Here is a 7,619-nt window from a genome sequence, read left to right as displayed (position 1 = left end):
TTACTTAAGCTTTCTCCTATTTTGACATATTAAAAAGTTGCATTTTTGTCTTAACGTAATAAAAATATTTTTATTCAACATTCACCATCAGTGCATGCTGAATGTCGACATTCGCCGGTGTAAGTGAGAAATAATGATATTTAGCAAATATTTCGTACATACACGAAACGACTGTGTGAATGCTGACATTCACCGGAGAATGTTGACATTCGCCAGATATCGGTCATTCACAGTAATATATACATTATTTTTTAATAATTTTTTTTATATTTGGAAAGTTTGGAAAATGATAGTTCATATACAATATGTATTTAACTACCGGTAAGTTGTTCATCGATTCCTAAAAGGTCGATATAGATCACGTTGGAAATCCCTGGTACTGTACAGTACATTTAGGAGATAAGAGGATAATACAGCATAGATTGAATATAGAAATATACAATGTATATTTTCACTAATTATTTTAATACATCTATAAACCATATACATTGAAAGCTGTAATCGTGCTTCAGACATGCTATGAGCTTCGTCTGGGAGCACGTCTATAGCCTAGTTAATTATCACAGAGCATTTTCCACGCAGAATACGACGCAGTGTAGGTAAAGGATACTAATTTTATATATGATAAGTTCATAAGTTTATTTTCAATTTTTATGGAGATAGAGCATTTTGCCTTTAGTAGCACCAGTCGCCATGCACATTGACAACCCTTCTCAAGAGACCAAAATACTCGACTCGTATGAAAGATGACGGCATAGAAAAAGTCGTACGTCTCAAAACTTTTATTCGATTAAAATATTTAAAGGGGAAACGGTTGAACATAGTCAAAAATGCTGGAAGAAATTATGTGAAAGTTTTCTACCCGTTATTTCTTTTCTCCTCCTTCCGACTTTACCTTACACTACGTTTGCTTTCTCTCTTCAATACATTCAGCATCAAATTTTTCTCTTGTTATTAATGAACGCTAAATATGAAATTTATTTCTTCAAGTATTATATTCGAATCGGTTCGATTTAGATATTTCGGTCTAGTGTCAAACGTTTTATTGTTTTTTTCCCCTCCTCCAAAACAGGCTCATATAAGGTATGCCCATTACTATTGCTTCCCTAAAAATACGATTTTTGAAACTACAAACGAATCTGCTGAAATATAAGAACGAATTAAAACGTTTTTAATATTTTTTTCCTTTCCATTTTATTAATTAAACGAAAGTTTGAAAATTGAGCGTGTTTTCGCGTTTTAAGATTCGCGTAAGAATTTAATAACGTTCGTTTAACGAAAGATTAAGTATTAAGACACTCGACTAGATACTTTATAATATATGCATTTTATTCAAATTTGTCATAGAATGTCCGCAAAATTGTCATTGTGAATTTTTATTGCTGCAATTACGCTTAGTTGGCAACATTGCTGCATTGTCCGCGAATGTTTCGATCCGACATCCATGTTAGTTTTGTGTTTGTTGTTGTCTTTCAAATCATTTTTACATTTGTTTCATTTCCAAACTTTCCAGAATTGTTATAAATTATATTAGAAAACATGAAAAACTAGATATGTGTCAGTCGTATTTTTAACAAAAAAAATATATATATATAAAAAAATAAAAATAAAAATTATCGCGGTAAGTATAGTTTCGAATATTTACTTACAACATCCTAAATCACTATTATCGTTATAATCTTTTGCAAATTAGTAAAGTTTACAAAAGGTTTTGCATGTAATACTATAAACTTCTGTTGTATACGTCACGAATTTCAACATTGAATATGTTTTTATCCATTATAAATCTCTATTGCTCTATATTGTAAGAAAAAAAAAACAACAGAAAATGAATTGTATCATTAAATTAAACCTTAATATTTTATTGTATAAATATTTATTTACTTAATTGATAAGAATTACTATTAAAAAAGGATATAATGAACATTTAAAGTATTGTATATCAGTTTGTTATTGTCTATTTAATATTACAACACTTAAAGTGATTGGATGTTTTCATTTAGCTTAAATATGTTGTATATTGTTGTAATGTTTAGGCAAATGTCAATAATAATGAGTAAAGATCTTATATAACAGCTAATTTAAAAATTGTAAACGTATACCGAATTACTTTACTTTTGCCGGAGTATAAATTTATAGTTATTAAGGCTAATTTTTAAAAAAATTTAGATGTTTAATATGTTAAGTGTATCTATTTCTTCTTTTTAAATGAAAATGAGAAATTTTGAGTCTTTGAATTGATGAAATAAATATATTGAAATTATTTGCAATCTACTTTGTATATTATGTATATTTTAATAATAATATATTATACTTCACTAATGCTGTTTAAAAATTTACTTCATAGCTATTTATTTCATTAGAAGAATATAGTATTATTTAATGTAATTCAATAATTTTGGTTAATGTTTTTAAAAGAAAGGATAATGATGTCACTTTGTCAGAATGGATGTTTTCTGAATGAATGGAAAGACTATAGATGCATGTTTGAAAAAAAATCTAGAGGAAATTTTCTTTATTTTAGATACACTGACTTTTCGTTTTTGAAAATATAACCTTATTGATGAACAGTTAACATATGGATATTATAAAAGTTGTGTGTAACATCAAGAGTTTTTTAATATGCATATCAATTGAATTTACATATGTCATACACTCTAAAAATAGAACATCTTTGTTAAGATGATTTTATTTTATTGTAAGGCATCTTTGTTCAATTTTTTTTGTTATCTTAAATGTTTTTATATGTAATCAAATTTAGTTAAGGTATACCATGAAAAATTAACAGTAAATGATAATTATCTAATTAACATTCTGGTATTTCTTACATTATCAAACATTTTTTGAAATTGGATTTAAAATTTTTTATGATTTTTTATACAAAATTAAGAAAAGTTTCTCTTAAAAACTTCTATTTAAAAGTTTTATATAAAAATAACATTTTTTTTATTTGTTATTCAATCTATTCTTTAGAAATAGTTACTCTAAAGGTTGCAATAGTTATTTAATTATTAATAAAATAATCTATAATTTTGGAATTTTGATAACTTATGTAAATCTAGTAAAGATAAATTCAAATCAACCTAAAGTTTTAATTATTCAAACAACTTAAGCCATATTACATTTGTGCTGTAATAAGGTTAATTTAATTAGTCTTATGATAGTCAGAATGTAATCTGACTAAAGTCATTTAAGTAATTCTATTAATCCAAATAGCAAAGAGTTTCATTGATCAGATGTAATAAATATAACCAAGTCATCAACAATAAAATCAAACAACAGTCAAAATTCTAAATTTGAATTAAAAGTCAGTCTTTTTAAGAAATTTATAGAATGCTATACATTTTCATTATCCTCATCATAATAAATAAAATGATGATAAATACTGTTAACTATTATTGTAAAGCTGAATTGTTCTATAATGATTGCTTTATTAAATTTATTTTATTCTAAGTTTAGATCCAAAGATATTATCATTTAATGTATTGATTAAGTTATTTTTTCTTCAGTTTATTTCTTTTATTAAACTGATAAGGGTATTCTTCTTTCTTGTTTAAATAATCGTAGTTTGTTATGTGTTTGTTAATATATATATATATTTTCAGAGATAAATGAAATAATAACCAAAAATACTAGCGTTTTATTATTACACATCTCTGTACTCCTTAAATTAATTGATTTAATGAATTTGTTACTAGTGGCAGGCTAAGTTATCATGCTTTTTCATAAGAAATATAATCTGTATATGGTTATATGATAACTCAAAATACTTATTTAGAAAAGAGTTTGATTTAGAGGGCTTAGTAATGTACACTGACTTACAAAAGTTGAGATTTTGAGCTTCACTTTCATTCAATTTTTTTAGGCATTCCAGAATTATTAGCAAAAAATTAACTTATTAAAGTGTTAAAATTGTTAATTGAAAATTATTTTAGTGATAATTTATTTATTAAATAATGAATAATATCCTGGTAAAATTTTCCCTTTTTTAAGGTTATTTTTGTAATGTTTTAAAACTTAAAGAAAAAGATTATAAACTTTATTACTTTGTAATCTTTTTTCCTTTTCATTTAACTTTGTGTTAAAATTTGTTGATGTAAGAATTTATGACAATTTGACTAATTTATTTATTTTTAAAAAAGTTCAAATGTGTAGCTGATTTGTTGATAATTAGAAAAATTAATTCCATATTTTATAGAATTTGAACAAAATAAATAAAGATCTTGGGATTAAAACAATTGAAAAGCACAAATTGTTTATTTATGTAGGAATATAAGAAAAAATAAACTTTCCTTATGAAAATTTATGTAAACTTTACATATTTTAAATCTGTAGTCTTAATTAGTTCTAAAATATTATTTTTATATTGTTTTTAGATTATAACTGTCAATTACTATTCATGAAAAGTAAAACTATGAAAATAATTATGGATGATCTAGAATTAGTATTAAAATTTAGATTTCTCTTAATAAATTAGTTTCATGCATATTGCTTATAACATATAAGATTATTATTGTTTGAAAAGTAGGTGAAATTGTGTGCAGAATATATGGGTGCTTAACTGCTTGCAAAATATAAACAAGTGAAAAGAGCTTTGAAATAAAAATGTTAAAGTACATACTGAAAAAAAATAGAAAAGCTTGGAAGTTTAAAAAGAGGGAGAGAATGAAAAATATTTATATTTCTATGATTGTCATATCATATATAAATGTAAAATCTGAGTATGTACCAGTCCATAAAATAGCTCTTTAAAAAATGTTACATAAAAGAATTGTAGCACAAAGGTTTCTAACTGTATCTGATATAGTTAAAAATGAGTTTTATGAAAATAAAAACTATTTGTAATTTTTAAATTTTAATTAATTATGTTAATTATATAATTAACATAAATGTAATTAATTATATTAAATTAGAGTGTAGAAGTTATATGGGATTGATAATTATGAATTAGAATAAAGTCTATTTTTCATCTTTATAGAATTAAATTCAAAGTTTGACACTAATTTAAGAGAAAAGAAGGAAAAAAAACAGGAGAAAAATATTTCTGAAGGAAAAATGACAGTCATGATCAGATTAGAAAATTATTGCTTTTTTTTAAATGATACATTTGTTCAAAATAATTAAATCCAGAATAATATAATAGTACATTGCAGAATATGTATGTGCAAAGGCAAATTTCCTTGACAAGGTCACAAAAATAATGATATTGAAATATTATATGTAAATAGCATAAATGCTGAAATGACAGAAACTCAACAAAAAACAAATTTGATTTATTAAATTAAAACTACTATACTTACTAAAAAGAAAAAGTAGGTGTAAAAATTTTGCCCTGGAAATTGATTTCATCATTTTACTTAAATTGTATTGATGATAAATGGAAATCAATTTCCTGACTATATTCAATGGAATGTTATAAAAAATACAGAGGGTAATCTTGGAATTATAAAAGTATTCTGGAGTATATTGTCAGCAAAGGAATTATCCTTTATTTCCTTTATGACTAGAGGTTGTTCTTCATCTCTAGTTATAAAGGCAATAAAAGCTAATTCACATGTGGGGAAGAAACAGCTAAAAAACCTCAGCTTGAATCAATCAAAAGAAAAAAGGACTTTGCTTGTGTGAATCCTCTATTTCCTGCACTTTAGAATTGAAATTATATGGTGGCCAAGAAAAGGTTTTAAAAAGTGGTGTGACACAACTTTGTTATTACTAAATTTACTGAAATTTTCAGATAACCTTAAGCAATAAGCAAAATTAATAGATCTGATTTTTCAAAATTGATAATATCTCCACCATTATAGAAATAAGACTGGAATTTGCCAAGAATGTGCTTTTTATCATTGGTCTACTAAATTCTGTCTGAAATGGTGTTTTTATACATTGTACTCAATGGTCTAAGGCCATTTTGGAAGACTTGGTTCTTTAAATAACCACACAAAATCTCATGAGGGTTCATTTCATTAGTTTTTTTTCTGTGGGCTGTAGAGTGGCCATTTAATGCCTTGTTCAATGAATCTCTTGGTGATCAAAGCATGATACTGTTCTAAAATGTATCCTGTAGCCAGGAAAACACATCAATAACTTGATGTGAAAGTGTGCCATCATGCATGAACCAGTTGATATTGACCATTTGATGATGTCTTGCTGTTGGTTCAAACTCCTCTGTAAATATTTGCCTTTACCTTGCACTAATAATTTCCATTGATGGATATGGGTTCAATTATGCATTTCCTGTTGAGTGCACACCACACCATTATTCCTTGCAAATGAAGAGGTAGTATTTTCATAGCCCTAGGTCTTCAGTTCTAGTTATTTACATATTCCTGGAGGTAGAAATGGATCCTCAGTACTAAATCAGATCTTGTTCAAGTTAGTTAATTCAATTACCCATTTTGTAGTTGTCACATTTTCAAAGTCTAGTCTGTGTTGGGATATCACATTCGTGCAATGGCTGACAGAGCTGAATTTTGTATGGAAATGGATCCAATATTGCCTTCATGGTCTGTAGAGATGATCTTTTGATGTATAGCTGTTATGAGGCGTTTTTGGTTGATGCAGTTGGAATTCTTCAAAAATTTTTCTGACTCATTTGTCATTCTCTGGGATCACTTATGTTGTTTTTTTTTTTACTTGAGTATGTGTGTAACAATTATATCCCTTTAAATTGCTTCTTTAATCTGAGAAAAAGCAACAAAAATTGCATTAAATCTTGAAAACGGACATTATCATTTTCTGGTCAGACATTTACTGTTTGACTGTCATATCAGATGGCACAGACTTGGGACCATATTCTTTGTCAAATTGGTGTTAAACTGTGGCATTACTATTTCCAAATCATAATACTATAGACCCTTGATTTAACAGACAAAAATTTATCCTAGAGGAAAAGTTTGGAACCTTTTTTTGCTAGTGCACATAGATTGGATTGATGAACATTAATAGTAAAAGCACTCCATTAGTTGCATTATAAACATTTCTGACTAATATGACCCAGATTAATGTCAGTGACCATCAGTTTTGGATCTGTCTAGAAATCAGATAAGATACTGAGAAATGAAAATGATTCTATGCATCAATCAAAATGACTTAAGTAAAAGATAGTTGAGAAAATTATTAAATTTAAACAAAAGATAATTAATGAAATTTGTTCTAAAACAAAACTGATTACAGTAGAGCCTCGATTATCCGACCCTCGAATAACCGAAACCTCGGTTAACCGACCGTCCTAGTTGGCAAATTTCAAATCTCCGCTAGTGATGTGGCGCTACAATATTTGGCTATGTCTTGGCTACTTTAACATTATTTTTACGTGTTTTAGCTGGCAACACTTATTCGACCATGAAAGGGAGCCAGTATTTAAACGAGGCTTAATTTTCTAATTTTAAACAATACAATAGCGACGATTATTATTTTAAAAAATTTTTGTTAGGCTTAACATCGATGAAAATTCAATGCAAAGTAGGTTAATAGCAATATACTAATATACTAATTACATGGGATATAATAATATACTACACTAATAATGGATTTTTTCATACTTTTCGGTTATCCGACTTTTCAATTATCCGACCAACCCCAGTCCCCAATTAGGGCGGATAATCGAGGTTCTACTGTAT

The 7,619-nt window shown here is 26.8% G+C and overlaps 1 protein-coding gene across 4 annotated transcripts in view; it reads left to right on the top strand.

Annotated features, from left to right (window-relative positions):
- Window positions 1-511: 511 nt before the first annotated feature.
- Window positions 512-7,619, top strand: part of LOC111618808 (BTB/POZ domain-containing protein 7-like) — a 58,139-nt gene continuing 51,031 nt past the window's right edge. For 2 of the 4 annotated variants that reach the window (XM_023360379.1, XM_023360376.1), the window contains exon 1: window positions 1,412-1,621. The gene's annotated coding sequence lies outside the window, so the exon portion shown is untranslated. Of the gene's footprint in view, window positions 600-1,063; window positions 1,084-1,411; window positions 1,622-7,619 lie in introns of those variants that run through there. The other 2 variants (XM_023360377.1, XM_023360378.1) reach the window with 2 other exon arrangements.

Source organism: Centruroides sculpturatus, unplaced genomic scaffold, assembly GCF_000671375.1.
Source record: "Centruroides sculpturatus isolate CEXI.00-Female unplaced genomic scaffold, Cexi_2.0 scaffold13, whole genome shotgun sequence".
NCBI lineage: Eukaryota > Metazoa > Arthropoda > Arachnida > Scorpiones > Buthidae > Centruroides > Centruroides sculpturatus.
This window is presented reverse-complemented; position numbering and strand designations above follow the sequence as displayed.